At 47.5% G+C, this 18,217-nt stretch overlaps 1 pseudogene; it reads left to right on the top strand.

The window, feature by feature from the left end:
- The first annotated feature begins 2,320 nt into the window (after positions 1 to 2,320).
- On the top strand, positions 2,321 to 2,820 carry LOC101130775 (peptidyl-prolyl cis-trans isomerase A-like; annotated as a pseudogene).
- The last annotated feature ends 15,397 nt before the right edge of the window (positions 2,821 to 18,217 follow it).

The raw sequence follows: 18,217 nt of genomic DNA on the forward strand, positions 1-18,217 counted from the left end.
CAATGGACATTCAAAACGTTATCTTTTTACAAATCTATATTGAGCTTCTCTGGGTGTCCTTTGGAATGTACACAGTAGGATGTCCTGGAGAAATGGCCACCAGGCCTTTATTCCCTTGTATAACCTGAACATATTTGGCTGTTCTCATGGACCAGTCCTTGCAATGTATACTCATGTAAATCTTTCATATCGGCTTCGTCAAAAGGTAGGCCCAGGGGCTTTAGACAAATCTTTTCATGGAAATTTTCTGAAAATCCTCCCCCGACATCTCTTTCTCTCTCCAAATTTCCCACTACTGGCATCTACTAAAATAGGTTTATAGCTTATTCATGCAGCACCCTGGCTACCATTTATTTCTCCCTCCTCCTCCCTGAGCCCCTCAACCCATCCTGGATTTCTGAATTTCTGCCCTGTGACTCTCATTCTAATATGTACTCCTTCCATTGTTCTTATTCTTGAGAATTAGCTCTTTCTTAAAGAATAGTAAATCAGGATCTCACACATGCTCTCAATCCATGCACACCACCTCACACATTCAAACACACACTCACACGTACACACATACTTACAAATGCACACATTCAAAGCTCACATACACATATATTTATATATCCTACGCATTCACTCATGCACTTACACAGACTCACACAAATGTACACACACATATACACAATGCACATTCAAACATATGTGTGCCCATTATGTGCACATATTCAAACATACATGTATCCATTATATGCATGAATTCAAACATACACGTACCCATTATATGCACACATTCAAACATACATGCTATTCATTGCAAGGACTGGTGCATGAGAACAGCCAGATAGATTATGTGTGGTTTGAATGTGTGCATTCCATTATAGCAGCCACCTTGGACTAAGACACACACTCACAGTTATGTATCCTTACACTCACATAGACACACACACCCTACTCACTCCCAGACACACACACACACGCACATTTTCCCTTCCTTTCAGGGGCTTCTAGCAATGCCACCAAACCCCATCAGGCTGGCTTCATATATCACACACTTTCACTCATGCTCTCACACAGACTCACACAAATGCACACACACGTACTCACAACGCATACATTCAAACACATATGTACTCATTATGTGCACATTTTCAAACATACCTGTATCCATTATATGCATTTCCTCCCAGAAGTTGGGGAGTTTGGCATCTCAGTGTGGCCAGCCCCTAGGTGTCAACACTCCTTCTCCAGCCCCTGGGATCTGTGCCCAGTTAAGGAGGAAGATGCTGCATACAGCTGTCCTTTCCCTGGTGGGGGCTGTCAGCCCATGGGATGTTTCTTGCTTTCAGACCTGAAAAAGGTACAGGGTCATCCCTGCTCCTAGATTTCTGAAAAGTCCCTGGGTGGTCATGAAATCTGTCCCATTCATGGTGAGTCTGTGAAACGCCAGAGGATGGAAGAAGAGGCCATCCAGTGCTGCTGCTGCTGATGCCCCTGCTACCCTGGTAGCATACTGGGGACATGGCGACTCCCTCTAGCCCCAACAGGCTCCCGGAGGATGTCTGTCTGCCTCCTCCCACTGGCACTGGCTTGTAGAGGTTGCCTTCAGAGCTTGGATACACCTGCATCATTCCCAGCTCCCCAGGCCTGCCCACTTCATTTTAGTCATTGATCCTGGGGGCTGCTGGAAGGGTCCCCCAGCTGGTGACTCTAACAGTGAGAATTCAGGACCAACTCCATTCTGCAGCAAAATCCTGGTTTACTCAGCCATTCTTGCTTCCAAGGGGTTCTAACAAGCACCTGGCCCACCATGTCTGAATGTCCAGACTTAGCTCAACCACTACCAATTGGTGGGCCTCCAGACTTAGCTGAACCACCTCCAATGGGTGGGCCCCCTTCTGTTGAGATGCTCTTTAACAAATGAAGGCCAGCCAGACACTCCTCTGGGCAGTGAGACTGTCCACCTCAGAAATGGAGGCATTGGCCAGACATAGTAGCTCATGCCTGTAATCCCAACACTTTGGGAGGCCCAGGAGGGAGGATCCTCGCTTGAGACCAGGAGTTTGAGAACAGCCTGGGCAACAAAGCCGTATCCCATCTCTACAAATAATAATAATAATAATAAATTAACCAAGCATGGAGGCACACACCTCTAGTCCCGGCTACTCAGGAGTTTGAGACAGGAGGATCGCTTGAGGTCAGGAGTTCAAGGCTGCTGCAATAAGCTATGATTGTGCCACTGAACTCCAGCCTGGGTGACAGAGTGAGACCCTATTTCTTGAAAAAGAGAGAGAGAAGCTTTGCAGACACTGCCGCCACCAGGAACTCTGTACTATCAGCCATGGTCAACCCCACCGTGTTCTTCGACATTGCTGTTATCGACGAGCCCTTGGGCCACGTCTCCTTCAAGCTGTTTGCAGACAAGTTTCCAAAGACAGCAGAAAACTTTCATGCTCTGAGCACTGGAGAGAAAGGATATGGTTATAAAGGTTCCTGCTTTCACAGCATTATTCCAGGGTTTATGTGTCAGGGCGGTGACTTCACACTCCTTAATGGCACTGGTGGCAAGTCCATCTACAGGGAGAAATTTGATGATGAGAACTTCATTCTAAAGCATACAGGTCCTGGCATCTTGTCCATGGCAAATGCTGGACTCAACACAAACGGTTCCCAGTTCTTCATCTGCACGGCCAAGACTGAGTGGTGGATGGCAGGCATGTGGTCTTTGGCAAGGTGAAAGAAGGCATGAAGATCGTGGAGGCCATGGAGCGCTTTGGGTCCAGGAATGGCAAGACCAGCAAGAAGATCACCATTGCTGACTGCGGACAACTCTAATAAGCTTGACTTCTGTTTTATCTTAACCACCAGACCATTCCTTCTGTAGCTCAGGAGAGCACCCTTCCACCCCATTTGCTCGCAGTATCCTAGAATCTTTGTGGTCTCGCTGCAATTCCCTTTGGTTCCATGTTCTCCTTGTTCCCTTCCATGCCTAGCTGGATTACAGAGTTAAGTTTATGATTGTGAAATAAAAACTAAATAACAAAAAAAAAAAATAAAGATAGAGAAATGGAGGTGTTGGCCCCCAGGACAGGAAAACCCCCAATATGGGACCTTTTTTTTTTTTTTTTTTTTTTTGAGACGGAGTCTCGCTCTGTCGCCCAGGCTGGAGTGCAGTGGCGCAATCTCGGCTCACTGCAAGCTCCGCCTCCCGGGTTCACGCCATTCTCCTGCCTCAGCCTCCCGAGTAGCTGGGACTACAGGTGCCCGCCACCACGCCTGGCTAATTTTTTGTATTTTTAGTAGAGACAGGGTTTCACCGTGTTAGCCAAGATGGTCTTGATCTCCTGACCTCGTGATCCGCCCGCCTCGGCTTCCCAAAGTGCTGGGATTACAGACATGAGCCACCGCTCCTGGCCCCAATATGGGATCTTACAGACATTCATCTACTAATGGTTCTCTGTCATGGGCCCACCCATCCACATGAGGACTCAAGGAGACCTCAAGCCCTTCCTCCTGCTCTTGGTACACTATGCCTGGTGCACTTCTCAAGTCCTTGCTAACAGTGGTCTCAAACATTTCCCCCAGCAAACTCACCACAACTGGCACATCCCAAGGAGAGCTCATGGATAGGACCACAGTGTCTGCCACCGGAATCCTTTCTCCATCAAGAAATGGCTCCAAGTTCTTAAGAAATGGGACACCTCTTAAGGTAATTCTAAAAATTCCTTTCCAGCCTTTAACTTCATGAAGCTTTTTGACTTCCTTTGTTTAATGAATGTATGTGAAAATCTGGTCCTCCAAATCTATGCATCCTCCCAAAAATAGTAATTCTGATCACGGCGTGTTTTTTACAGTGTTGTCCCTTTGACACAGGTGCTATTTTAAGCCTGATGAATTCCTTCAGTAACATAACATTCAACAGTTAGGTGGTACCTGTGGCACCCACCACCAGGCCTGGCACAAAATAAGCCCCCGAGAGATCATTTCTTGGCTGACAAAATGAAATACGGTGTGGCGTTCTCTTGGCTCTGCAATTACTGCAATGCAATTCTGATGCCAGGCACTTACTTGGAGTTAACATCTGACTCCACAGGTTTAAGAGCATGGTTCCCAGCAACACCACCCTCATTTCAGAGGCCAGTTCAGGGGTCACCAAGACACATGCACTTCTGACCAACTGGCCACCAATCTGGGAGGGGAAGAGGTTTCATGATCCTCCTCAGGATCAATAATTTGCTAAAATGACTCAGAATTCAGGTAAGTTCTATATTTGCAATTACAGTTTTATTATAAAGAGTACAAATCAGGATAAGCCAAACAAAGAGACACATAGGGCAAGGCCTGAGGGTGGTGGGAGGGGGCAGGGTCTCAAATGCATGGCCTCTAGGCCCTCTCTCCATAGAATCTGGCACACCTCTATGTTCATCAACAAGGGTGCTCCCCCAAGCCTCAGTGTCCACAGTTTTTACTAGGGTTTCATCACAGACATTATTAATTGAATAACTGGCCATGTGACTGAACTCAGTCTCCAGCCTCCCACCCTACCCCACCCCACAGACTGGGCTGATATCACCTGGCTCAAAGCCCCAACCCTGTAATCACACGATTGGTCTTCCTGGCATGGCCAGCTCCCATCCCAAGTCACCTCATTAACATAAACTCAGGTATGGGCAGTCTGTGTGAATAACACTCACTCCTATCACTCAGGAAATTCCAAGAACTTAGACGCTCCCTTTCAGAAACCAGGGAAATTCTTTATTCTAGAACAAAATTTTAATTATACAACAGCTCAGATCTTGGGTGATTATTTTATTTTGTTGAGTTGGGGTCTTGCTCTGTTGCCCAGGCTGGAGTGCAGCTGTGTAATCGTGGCTTACTGCAGCCTTGACCTTCCAGACTCCAGCCATCCTCCCGCCTCAGCCTCCTGCATAGCTGGGACTACAGATGTAAGCCACACGCCCGGACTGGCTAATTTTTTTTTTTTTTTTTTTTTTTTTTTTTTTGGTAGAGATGGGGTCTCACTATGTTGCTCAGGCTGGTCTCTAGCTCCTGGGCTCAAACGATCTTTCTGCCTTGGCCTCCCAAAGTGCTGAGATTATAGGTGTGAGCCACTGCACCCAGCTTTGGGTGATTACATTAATAAGTGACTCAACTGAACACAACAGCTGAGTTCCAAAATTCTGATGGTCACTCCCTAAAGGTAATCCAAATTAATCCCATGGGACCCGTTTCCAACATGGCATCACCTTCAAAGACATATACCCATTAAATAAAAACTACCAAATGATATCTGATGAATGAATGCTTGTGGCTCTCAATTAAGATTACATATTAGGCTGGGTGCGGTGGCCCATACTGTAATCTCAGCACTTTGGGAGGCCAAGGAGGGAGGATTGCCAGAGCTCAAGAGTTCCAGACCAGCCTGAACAACATGGTGAAACCCCATCTCTACTAAAAATACAAAAATTAGCCAGGCATGGTGGCATGTGCCTATAGTCCCACCTACTAGGGAGGCTGAGGTGGGAGGATCACTTGAACACAAGAAATGGAGGTTGCAGTGATGCCACTGCACTCCGGCCTGGGTGACAGAGCAAGACTCCATCTCAAAAAAAAAAAAAAAATGAAATAGGGACAGGGTGAGGTGGTTCATGCCTGTAGTCCCAGCACTTTGGGAGGCCAAGACAGGAGAATTGCTTGAGGCCAGGAGTTTGACACCAGCCTGGGCAACATAGTGAGACCCCTATCTCTATGAAAAATTTAAAAATTAGCTGGGCATGATGGTGCACACCTGTAGTCCCAGCTACTTGGGAGGCTGAGGTGGGAGGATTGCTTGAACCCAGGAGGTCAAGGCTGCAGTGAGCTGTGTACTGCTGCACTCCAGCCTGGGTGACAGAACAAGACCCTGTCTCAAAAAAAAAAAAAAAAGAAAGAAAGAAAGAATGTCTTTTCCAACAACTTGGATGAAACTGGAGGCCATTATCCTTAGTGAAGTAACTCAGGAACAGAAAACCAAATACTGCATGTACTCACCAATAAGTGGGAGCTAAGCTATGGGTATGCAAAGACATGCAGAGTGGGGACATTGGAGACTCAGAAAGGGGATGATGGTAGTGGGTGACGATGAAAAACTACTTATTGGGTACAAACTACACTACTCAGGTGACAGAGGCTCTAAAATCCTAGGCTTCACCACCATACAATTCTTCCACATCCCCAAAACCCACTTGTACCCCTCAAGCTACTGAAATGAAAAAAAACTTAAAAATAAATTTTTGGCTGTGTTCCGTGGCTCACGCCTGTAATCCTAGCACTTTGGGAGGCCAAGGCCGGCGGATCACCTGGGGTCAGGAGTTTGAGACCTGGCCAACATGATGAAACCCTGCCTCTACTAAAAATACAAAACTTAGCCAGGCATGGTGGCACATGTCTGTAATTTCAGCTACTGTGGAGGCTGAGGCAGGAGAATTGCTTGAACTTGGAAGGCAGAGGTTGCAGTGAGCCAAGATTGCACCACTGCACTCCCGCCTGGTCAACAGAGTGAGATTCCGTCTCAAAAATAAATAAATAAATTTTGTTTGAGACAGAGTCTTGCTCTGTTTCCTAAGTTGAAGGGCAGCAGTGCTATCACAGCTCACTGCAGCCTCAACCTTCTGTGCTCAAGTGATCCTCCCACCTCAGCCTCCTGAATAGCTTGGACTACAGGCTCATGCCATCACATCTGGCTAATTTTTGTAATTTTTGCAGGGATGGGGTCTTATTATGTTGCCTAGGCTGGTCTTGAACTCCAGGCTCAAGTGACCCTGCTGCCTCGGCCTTCCAGGTAGCTGGGACTACAGGCACGCACTACCACACCTGGCTAATTTTTTATTTGTTATAGAGATGGGGTGTCACTATATTACCCAGGCTGGTCTCAAACTCCTGGCCTCAATCAATCCTCCCACCTCGGTCTCCCAAAGGGCTGGGATTACAGGTGTGAGCCACCATGCCCGGCCACTATTTTTTCTTTTTTAAAAAATTTTTGGTTGGGCATGGTGGCTCACGCCTGTAATCCCAACCCTTTGGGAGGCCGAGGCAGGTGGATCATCTGAGCTCAGGAGTTCAAGACCAGCCTGGCCAACATTGTAAAACCCCGTCTCTACTAAAAATACAAAAGTTAGCCGGGTATGGTGGCACGTGCCTATAATCTGAGCTACTCGGGAGGCTGAGGCAGGAGAATCACTTGAACCTAGGGGCAGAGGTTGCAGTGAGCCAAGATCGTGCCACTGCACTCCAGCCTGAGAGTCAGAGTGAGACTCTCTCAAAAAATAAATAAATAAATAAAATTAAAAAAAAAAAAGAAAAAATAAATTGACAGAGCCACACCAAGTGTAAGAAACTAATCAGATCTATTCAGCTAGAAAACCAATTGTGCACAACTGTGTCCATTTTCCCCCCAAGGAGTTTCACACCTTGATGCAAATCGGGAGATTGTGGGAAAGTGGAATTTCATGTTAATTTGCATTTCTGACCATGGAGGGGTAGGTGTAATGTGACTTCTTTTCTATGGCACAGATAAGAGTGGCACTCTGAGAGGCTCAAAAGGAAGCTTCCTCCCCCAAAAGCCATCCTCAACCATGAAACAAAAATGGCACATCTCAGAAGGACCTTGGTGGTGTTGTTGGAAGGCTGATCAACAAGAATGATACCTGCAAGCTGTAATTGTGCTTGCTTTCCCTGACATACAGTAGGTGCCCCATAAACCTCTGATGGCTGGATGAATTAACAAGTGAATGAGCTCTTTATTCAAGGGTCCTACCCCAAACCAGCATCCCTCAACCAGTCCTTCCATCACCATCTAGGTGAGGGGGGGTTGTTGATGGAAAAAGGCAAGAACCAAATTTGCAAACTCCCCTGCTGGCTTCACAAGAATTCATGCTCATCTGCGTCTAATAAAATATGGAAGCAATTTTACAGGAACATTTTGTGCTTTAGCGATTCATTTAACTCTTTCCTCCAGGGGGCAAGTCATATATCCTCATCCAGATATGTGGGAAGTTCCGTGAATAAATCTGCAAATATCTTAAGATGAGATGTTCCTCTCCCCACCGGGAGCCCTGACTCTAGCGAAGGAAAGCTTGAAAGTGAACACCAACCGGGCTTATCCTGGCCTCCTCTCCTACCCATAGTTTCTTGCCCCTGTGTCTGTCCCACTGCCCAAGTGACCTGAAATTGCTAGAGAAGGTGAGTGCTCAAGTCAGCGTCCTCAGAGCCAAGGACATTGTCTTCTAGAACCAAGTTCACCCCTTTATACTTGGCAGGACCTGAAAGAGATGAGCTGCTGTCCACCCCATCAGCCCTCAACACCAGACCACCAGGAAGGACAGACGCTCAGGAGCCACAGCCCCTGCCACCATCCCCTCAGACACCATGAACAGCCCCTTCGCTGTTCCTGGCTGTGTCTGCCTCTATGAGCTGCCCCCAAACTCCTTGCAGATTTAAGAACTGGTGAATAAAAATGAGTAACACCTGCCCCAAGCTGCCTATTACTCCATTCACGTCCTGATTTTCTGGGTCACCAATTTTTTTTAATTAAACTTTTCATTTTCAGATGATTGTAGATTCACATGCAGTTGTAAGAAGTAATACAGAGAGAGCTCATGAACTCCCTTACCTGGTTTCCCCCAATGGTAGCATCTTGCAAAACTATAGTACAATATTGGGTCATCAATTTTCTTTTTTCTTTTTCTTTTTTTTTTTTTTTGAGCTGGAGTCTCACTCTGTCACCCAGGCTGGAGTGCAGTAGTGCAATCTCAGCTCACTGCAACCTCCACCTCCCAGGTTCAAGCAATTCTCCTGCCTCAGCCTCCCAGGTAGCTGGGATTACAGATGCCTGCTCCCATGCCCAGCTAATGTTTCTGTATTTTTAGTAGAGACGGGGTTTCACCACGTTAGCCAGGCTGGTTTCAAACTCCTGACCTCAGGTGATCTGCCCGCCTTGGCCTTCCGAAGTGCTAGGATTACAGGCATGAGTCACCGCGCCCGGCCCAATTTTTTTTTTTTCTTTTTTAGGAGGCAGGGCCTCGCTCTGTCACCCACACTGGAGTGCAGTGGCACAACCATAGCTCGCTGCAACCCCTACCTACTGGGCTCAAGCAATCATCCCCAGCTTCAGCCTTCCAGGTAGCTGGGACTACAGGTGCACACCACCATGTTCAGCTAATTTTTTAAAATTGTTTGTAGAGATGAGGTCTTGCTATATTGCCCAGGCTGGTCTCAAACTCCTGGCCTCAAGCGATCCTCCCACCTTGGCTTCCCAAAGTGTTGGGATTACAGGCATGAGCCACCATGCCTGGCTGGTCAGCAATTTTTTTAAATGTAATATCCCATCCCTATTTTATAAAATTTGATAGGAAGTTTATTTTCACCAAACTGAAATTCATCTAGAAAAAGGGTACTCATTCCCCAGTTCCCAGCCCCACATTCGGGAGTGATTCCTCCCTCTTCCCTGCATCCTCCCACCCAAATCCAAAACATCAGCCAGTCTTACAGATTCTAGCCAAAAAGTCCTGAATTGACCCATTTCTCACATCCTCTTCCACGACGACCCTGACGTTACCCACCAGCCCTGACCTTCAGCAGAACTGCCTGTGTAACTTCTGGGGCTCAGTAAAAAATGAACACAGGGAGCCCCCTGCTCCAAAAGACCAGCCTGGGCAACAGAGCGAGACCCCATCTCTACAAAAAAATTATTTTAATTAACTGGGCTTGGTGGCCGCACCTGTAGTCCCAGCTACTCAGGAGGCTGAGGCAGGAGGATCGCTTGAGCCCGTGAGCTTGAGGCTGCAGTGAGCTGTGATCACGCCACTGCAGTCCAGCCTGGGCAACAGAGAAAGAGACCCCATCTCTAAAAAAAATTAAAATAAAAGAATTCAATATGGTAGCACCCAAGCATGAATCCAGTCCAGGGATTAATGCTTCTTAAGTGCGGGGCTCTGTGGATTGCACAGGCCCCACACACATGAAGCCGGCCCTGCCCCTCCAAGACCACCAGGAACACACTGACAGCTGAACACAGTGGGTTTATTGATGCGACGCAAGAAGCGTGCACAGATCGTGGAAAACCCTAAGACATCTCTGTAAGGATGTATTTAGGATTCATGCTGGGGTTGTATGTTTTGGAGAATAGCTCAAGGAAGCAAGGCTTTGTTCTGGATTGCATGCTGCTAAGAACCAGGTCATTCCACAATTGAGCATCTTTTTTTATTTGATGTATTTTTTTTTTTTGAGATGGAGTCTCACTCTGTCACCCAGGCTAGAATGCAGTGGCTCAGTCTCAGCTCACTGCAACCTCTGCCTCCTGCGTTCAAGCGATTATCCTGCCTCAGCCTCCCGAGTAGCAATGACTACAGGCGCCCGCCACCACACCCAGCTAATTTTTTGTATTTTTAGTAGAGACGGGGTTTCACCATGTTAGCCAGGATGGTCTCAATCTCCTGACCTCGTGATCCACTGACCTCAGCCTCCCAAAGTACTGAGATTACAGGTGTGAGCCACCGCACCCAGCCTTTTTCTTTTTTTTTTTTTAATTTAATTTTATTCTACGTTCCGGGATACATGTGCAGAAAGTGCATGTTTGTTACATAGGTAAACATGTGCCATAGTGGTTTGCTGCACCTATCAACCCACAGGTATTAAGCCCCACATGCATTAGCTGTCTATCCTGGTGCTCTCCCGTCCCCGCCCGCCCCTGCAACAGGTCCCAGTGTGTGATGTTCCCCTCCCTGTGTCCATGTGTTCTCATTGTTCAACTCCCACTTATAAGTCAGAAATGCAGTGTCTGGTTTTCTGTTCCTGCATCAGTTTGCTGAGGATAATGGCTTCCAGCTTCATCCATGTCCCTGCAAAGGACAGGATCTCATTCCTTTCTATGGCTGTGTAGTATTCCATGGTGTATGTGTACCACATTTTCTTTATCCAGTCTACCATTGATGGGCATTTGGGCTGATTCCATGTCTTTGCTATTGTGAATAGTGCTGCAGTGAACACATGTGTGCATGTATCTTTATAATAGAATGATTTCTATTTCTGTGGGAATATACCCAGTAATGGGATTGCTGGGTCAAATGCTATTTCTGGTTCTAGGTCTTTGAGGAATCTCCACCCTTCTTCCACAATGGTTGAACTAATTTACATTCCCACCAACAGTGTAAAAGCATTCCTATTTCTCCACAGCCTCGCCACCATCTGTTGTTTCTTTACTTTTTTTTTTGTTGTTGTTTTCCTAAGACGGAGTTTCATGCTTGTTGCCCAGGCTGGAGTGCAATGGCACGATCTTGGCTCACTGCAACCTCCACCTCCTGGGTTCAAGTGATTCTCCTGCCTCAGCCTCCCAAGTAGCTGGGATTACAGGCATGCACCACCACGCCTGGCTAATTTTTGTATTTTTAGTAGAGACGGGGTTTCTCCATGTTGGTCAGGCTGGTCTCTAACTACTGACCTCAGGTGATCCTCCTGCCTTGGCCTCCCAAAGTGCTGGGATTACAGGTGTGAGCCACCATGACCAACCGTTTCTTCACTTTTTAATAATCGCCATTCTGACTGGCGTGAGATGGTATCCACAATTGAGTAACTTGATCTTTTTTTTTTTTGAGACTGGGTCTTCGTTTGTTGCCCAGGCTGGAATGCAGTGACACAATTATAGCTCACGGCAGGCTCAACCTCCTGGGCTCAAGCGACCCTCCTGCCTCGGCCTCCCAGAGCACTAGGATTACAGTCGTGAGCTACCACACCTGACTATCTTGATTAATCTTATCTAGAAGGTGAGAAGAATGGAGCAAGGCTAGAATTGTGATTTTTTTTATTTTTTTATTTTTTGAGACAGAGTCTCACTCTGTTGCTCAGACTGGAGTGCAGTGGCACGATCTCAGCTCACTGCAACCTCCACCTCCTTGGTTCAAGTGATTCTCCCACCTCAGCCTCCCGAGTAGCAGGGATTACAGGTGTGCACCACCATGCCAGGCTAATTTTTGTATTTTTAGTAGAAACAGGGTTTCACCATGTTGGCCAGGCTGGTCTCGAGCTCCTGACCTCAAGTGATCCACCCTCCTCGGCCTCCCAAAGTGCTGGGATTACAGGCATGAGCCACTGCACCCGGCTCATTTTTACTTTTTTGAGACAGGGTCTCATTCTTTCACCCAGGATGGAGTGCAGAGGCATGATCATGGCTCACCGCAGCCCCTTGACTTCCTGGGCTCAAGCAGTCCTCCCACCTCAGCCTCCCGAGTAGCTGGGACTATAGGCACACGCCGCCATGCCCAGCTAATTTTTTGTATTTTTTGTAGAGATGGGTCTCACCATGTTGCTTAGGCTTGATTGATTTTTTAAAAAAAGAAAAATTCAAAGGCTCGGTCTCTCCTGTCAGCCACGATGGAGCATGTTTGGTTAATACTATGGTTCAGACACTGTCCCCATGTTATCAGTTTTCAGACATGATTTAAGGGGGGCGTCTGACTACTGTTTTGATTCGTCATGGCCACAGAGCGGCCTTTTGCCTGATGTCGATGATCTGCGAAATCATTTACATCTATCAGGAGAATACCCAGGCCCAGCCGTGAAAGTCCACAAGCCTGTGACACTTTTTTCTTTTTTACCATCATCCCTGGCCCAGCTTCCTGCAGTGGCCCCGTCCCCCACCTCCCAACTTTGGCCTAATCTCCATAGAGCAGCCAGCGTGATCTGTTCTATCAGCAATGAGATCGTGCAGTCCTCTTCATAAACTACCAGTACCTTCTGTTGAAGATTGAATTGTGCCTCCCAAAAAGATACGGCCAAGTCCTGACCTCTAATATCTGTGAATGCGACATTATTTGGAAATAGGGTCTTTGCAGAGATAATTAAATTAAAGATCATGAGATGATATCATATTGGATTTCAGCCCTACATCCAAGGATCGGTGTTTTTTGTTGTTGTTGTTGTTGTTTTTTGGGGGGTTTTTTGGGTTTTTTTTTTTTTTTTTTTTTTGACAGAGTCTTGCTGTGTCACCCTGGCTGGGGAGTGCAGCGGCGTGATCTTGGCTCACTGCAACCTCCGCCTCCTGGGTTCAAGCAATTCTCCTGCCTCAGCCTCCCGAGTAGCTGGGATTACAGGCACCTGCCACCACATCCAGATAATTTTTTTTTATTTTTAGTAGAGATGGGGTTTTGCCAAGTTGGCCAGGCTGGTCTCGAACTCCTGAACTCAGGTAATCCACCAGCCTCGGCCTCCCAAAGTGCTGGGATTACAGGCATGAGCCCACCGCGCCTGGCCTAGTGTCTTTTAAGAAGAGAAAATTGTCCGGGCACAGGACCTGCGCTGCCCCTGACACCAGGCACCCACAGGGGCCTTCTGGGGCCAGCCTTGGGCCACAGTCCACCTTCCTGCAGCCACAGACCCTGGGGCTGCTGAGTGCAGGGGACAAGGGATATTTTTCTGTTTTCTGGCATCTTTGCTATAACATTAGCATTTCATTGTGTCAGTAAACAATCCCAGGATGCAAAAGTGAAGAGAGTGGATCAAGAAATCCACTTTCTAAGCCAGGTGTTGCGTCTTGCACCTGTGGTCCCAGCTACGTGGGAGGCTGAGGTGGGAGGATCGCTTGAGCCCAGGAGGTTGAGGCTGCAGTGAGCTAGGATCACACCACTGCACTCCAGCCTGAGTAACAGAGTGAGACCCTATTAAAAAAAATGTTTTTTATTTACAAATTACAAAAAGGAGGCTGGGCACAGAGGCTCACGCCTGTAATTCTTGCACTTTGGGAGGCCAAGGCGGGAGGATCTCTTGAGCCCAGGAATTTGAGACCAGCCTGGGCAATATAGCAAGACCCCATCTCTACCCCCCAAAATACAAAAATTAGCCAGGCATGATGGCACACACCTATAGTCCCAGCTACTCAGGAGGCTGAGGTGGGAGGATCACCTGAGCCCAGGAAATCAAGCCTGCAGTGAGCCATGATCGTGTGACTACACTCTAGCCTGGATGACACAGCAAGACCCTGTCGAAAATAAATAAATAAAAATAAAATTTTAAAAGGAAATTAAATTTTTAAAAAGGAAAGGGAGTGATTATAGTGAATTAGAATCAGAAAAGAGGGCAGGGTGCAACAGCTCACAACCCGTAATCTCAGCACTTTGGGAGGCTGAGACAGGAGGATCACTTGAGGCCAGGAGTTCAAGATCAGCCTGGGCAACATTGCAAGACCCCATCTCTACAATTAAAAAAAATAGTCAGGCATGGTGGTGCACACCTGTAGTCCTAGCTACTTGGGAGGCTGAAGTGGGAGGATCATTTGAGCCCAGGAAGTGGAGACTGCAGTGAGCCGTGACCATGCCACTGGGCGACAGAGCCTCCTGAGTAGCTGTCTCAAAAAAAAAAAAAAAAAAAAAAAAAAGCATCAGGAACGAAAACATGAGCGGCTGAGCATGGTGGCTCATGTCTGTAATCCCAGCACTTTGGGAGGCAGAGGCAGGTGGATCACCTGAGGTCAGGAGTTTGAGACCAGCCTGGCCAACATGGTGAGACCCCATCTCTACTAAAATTACAAAATTAGCTGGGTGTGGTGGCGGACACCTGTAATCCCAGCTACTTGGGAGGCTGAGGCAGAAGAATTGCTTGAACTCAGGAGGCGGAGGTTGCAGTGAGCTGAGATCACGCCACTGCACTCCAGCCTGGGCGACAAGAGTGAAACTCCATCTCAAAAAAAAAAAAAAAAAGAGAGAGAACATGAGCAACGCCCAGGAAGAAAGAAACTGGAGATGGGCAAGGTTGAAAATGAGTGAGAAAAGGGAAAATAAACTTCTCCACCAAGTGAGCCGGAGCCCGGGCCTGGAAGGGAAACTGCCCATAAGGGCCCCGCGACCTCCAATCCTCCCCTCTCCTCCTCCTGGTGGAAGACAGGACCTTGTGGTCAGTACAGGCTTAGGATTCAGACATCAGCAGTGATTTTCTATTTTCAAGTTCAAAAAAGGAAAAGAAAATAGAATAACTCTGGTTTCTTTGGCAACCCTCTTCCCCTCCATGGTCCTCTCGGCCCCTAGAATGCTGTAAATGGAGTTTATGGCTGCAACTGGACCTTTCTTTCAAGCCTTAGGAGATTGTGTTTGCATTTGTTGCTAGGTAGCGCTGAAGGTGAGATTTTGGGTCGAGAGCAGCCTCTGCCCCCAGAGGCATCAGATGCAGCTGGTTCGATGCCAATGGGAGGAACTTTTAGATAAATGATTCCATCTGCCCGGTCCATAGAAACAATGATTTGGGAAAAACATCTACCAGCTTGCTGTAGATGTGAATGAAGTTCTTTCTCAAATCTCACAATTAGGCCGGGCGCAGTGGCTCACGTCTGTAATCCCAGCACTTTGGGAGGCTGAAGCGGGCAAATCAGCTGAGGTCAGGAGTTTAAGTCCAGCCTGGCCAACCTGGTGAAACTCCATCTCTACTAAAAATACAAAAATTAGCTGGGTGTGGTGGCAGGTGCCTGTAATCCCAGCTATTCAGGAGGCTGAGACAGGAGAATCACTTGAACCTGGGAGGCGGACATTGCAGTGAGCCGAGATCACACCACTGCACTCCAGCCTGGGTGACAGAGCAAGACTCTCTCTCAAAAAAAAAAAAAATAATAATAACAAAGAAAAGAAAAGAAAAAATCTCACAATTAGCACCTGCCCTAAGAAGTCAGCATCCAGGAAAGCAAGATATGACTCACGAACCCTTCCTGGGGTTAGAATTAAGGGCCCTCCTCCCACCTCTTTTATTTTTTTTACTTTTATTTTTTAAGTTCAGGGGTACAAGTGCAAGTTTGTTATGTAGGTAAACTTGTGTCATGGGAGTTTGTTGTACACATTATTTTATCACCCAGGTATTAAGCCTAGTACCCATTAGTTATTTTTCCTGATCCTGTCCCTCCTCCCACCCTCCACCCACCAGTGGACCCCAGTGTGTGTTGTTCTCCACTTTGTGTCCCTGTGTTCTTATCATTTAGCTCCCACTTATAAGTGAGAACATGTGGTATTTGGTTTTCTTTCCCATACTAGTTTGCTGAGGATAATGGCCTCCAGCTCCATCCATGTCCCTGCAAAGGACATGATCTCATGATTTTTTATGACTGCATAGTATTCCACGATGTATATGTACCACATTTCCTTTATCCAGTCTATCATTGATGGGTGTTTAGGTTGATTCTATCATATAAGAGATGTTTTACTGTTTTTTTTTCTTTTTGAAACACAATCTCACTCTGTAACCCAGGCTGGAGTGCAGTGGTGCGATCTTGGCTCACTGCAAGCTCCACCTCCTGGGTTCAAGTGATTCTCCCACCTCAGCCTCCCGAGTAGCTCATATTACAGGCATGCACCACCACGCCCAGCTAATTTTTGTATTTTTAGTAGAGACGGGGTTTCCCCATGTTGGCCAGGCTAGTCTTGAACTCCTGACCTCAGGTAATCTGCCCACCTTGGCCTCCCAAAGTGTTGGGATTACAGGTGTGAGCCACTGCACCCAGGTGGATGTTTTACTATTTATAAAACAGTTTTGCAAACTTGGCTTTCACTACAGTCTCTAGGGTGAAAACTCACTCATGAATCTCTCCTCACATGACCCCAGCCCTGTGTGTGCAAGGGAAGAGGTTGCTGCATGGAGTTGGTCTGGTTTGGGGCCTGTTTGCTAGTACCTAGGTCCCTGTGCCTCAGAGGGCTCAAGTGTTTTTGTATGTTCTGCTCTCCTTTGACCTAAGTTTCTACTGTACTTAAGCAGCAAGTTGGGACAATGTAGGGAGAACGGTACACAGGCCACACATGCCATTCCTCCTTGTCAGCCTCTGGGGCCAGCCCCTCCACTCTGCTCTCTTTTCTCGCAAGGGGCAGCCAGGCTGGCAGACCAGGCCATCAGGTCTTAGGCACTGGGTGCCAGTATTGTTCCATCTCGCTCTCTTCCTCTCTGCTTGTATCCTCTGGGGCAGGTTTATTTGAACCATGAGCCTTTTGTCCCCAATCCCTGGACCTGAGGAAGAAGGGGGCTCTGCAGGATCAAGCCTGCATCACAGACTTTCAGCACTGGGATCTGGGACTCAAGGCCAGAGACACTTTCTTCCTTAGGGGCTGTATCCGGGAGTGGAGATTCATGAGGCCAGATGAGGGCATTGCTGGATTTCCTAATGTATCAATCAGGAAAGGTTAGGTTATGCTGCAGTAACAAATAGCCCCAAAAATCTCAGTGGAGGGAAGGAAGTGGGAAAGGAAAGAAGAAGAGGAGAAGAAAGGAAAGAAGGAAGGAAGAAAGGGAGGGAAGGAGGAAGGAGGAGGGAGGAAGGAAAAAAGTAAGGTGGGAAGGAGGGAGGAATAGAAGTAGGAAATAAAGAAAGGAAATAAAAAATAAAGGAGGAAAGAAAGGAAAGAAAAGAAAAGAAAGAAAGAAAAAGAGAAAGAAAGACAGAAGGAGGGAGGGAAGGAAAGGAAGGAAGGAAGGGAGGGAGGGAGGGAGGGGAGGAGAGGAGGAAGGAAGGTGCAGGGGAGGAAGAGAGGGAGGAAGGTGGGTTTCTTGCCACCATCATTGTCAACTGCAGATCAGCAGTGGTTTTTCTCCCTGTCCTCCTTATTCTAGGATCAGGACTAAAGGGGCAGCCCCAATCTGGAATGTGCTGGTCTCATGGCAGAGGGGAAGGGGTATGGTAGGATGAGAAAATGGCTCGTGAATTTTCTGCTGTAACACAGTGTGGATCACCTCTGCTCCCATCTCACAGCTGAGCCTGACGTCAGTGGGCTGGGAGGTACACCTCTCAGCAACAGGCCTGTAGGGAGGTGACATTGTGACGATCAAACAACCTGAGACATGGGACAAACAGACCTCCATTCTCTCCAGGCACTGAGAGCCTAACACATGCCGGAGACCCAGGAAATCAGGTCACACAGCTGGGCAGTGGTGATGCTGGGAGGGGACACCACCCCAGTGTCCCAGTGTGAGTTCCCACAACAGCAGAGCCTGTGACAAGGATCGGGTGTGATTAATTCATCTGCAAGGAAAGAGAGTTGTGATAGGCATTCTTTGCATTGCTCTAAAGGAATACCTGAGGCAGGGTCATTAATAAAGAAAAGCAGTTTAATGGGCTTATGATTCTGCAGGCTGTGCAGGAAGCATGTCAGGAGTATCTGCTTCTTGGGGGGCCTTGGGAAGCTTCCAATCATGGCAGAAGGCAACAGGGAGCCAGAGGGTTCCACGGCGAGAGTGGGAG

Source organism: Gorilla gorilla, chromosome 6, assembly GCF_029281585.2.
Source record: "Gorilla gorilla gorilla isolate KB3781 chromosome 6, NHGRI_mGorGor1-v2.1_pri, whole genome shotgun sequence".
NCBI classification, from domain to species: Eukaryota; Metazoa; Chordata; class Mammalia; order Primates; family Hominidae; genus Gorilla; species Gorilla gorilla.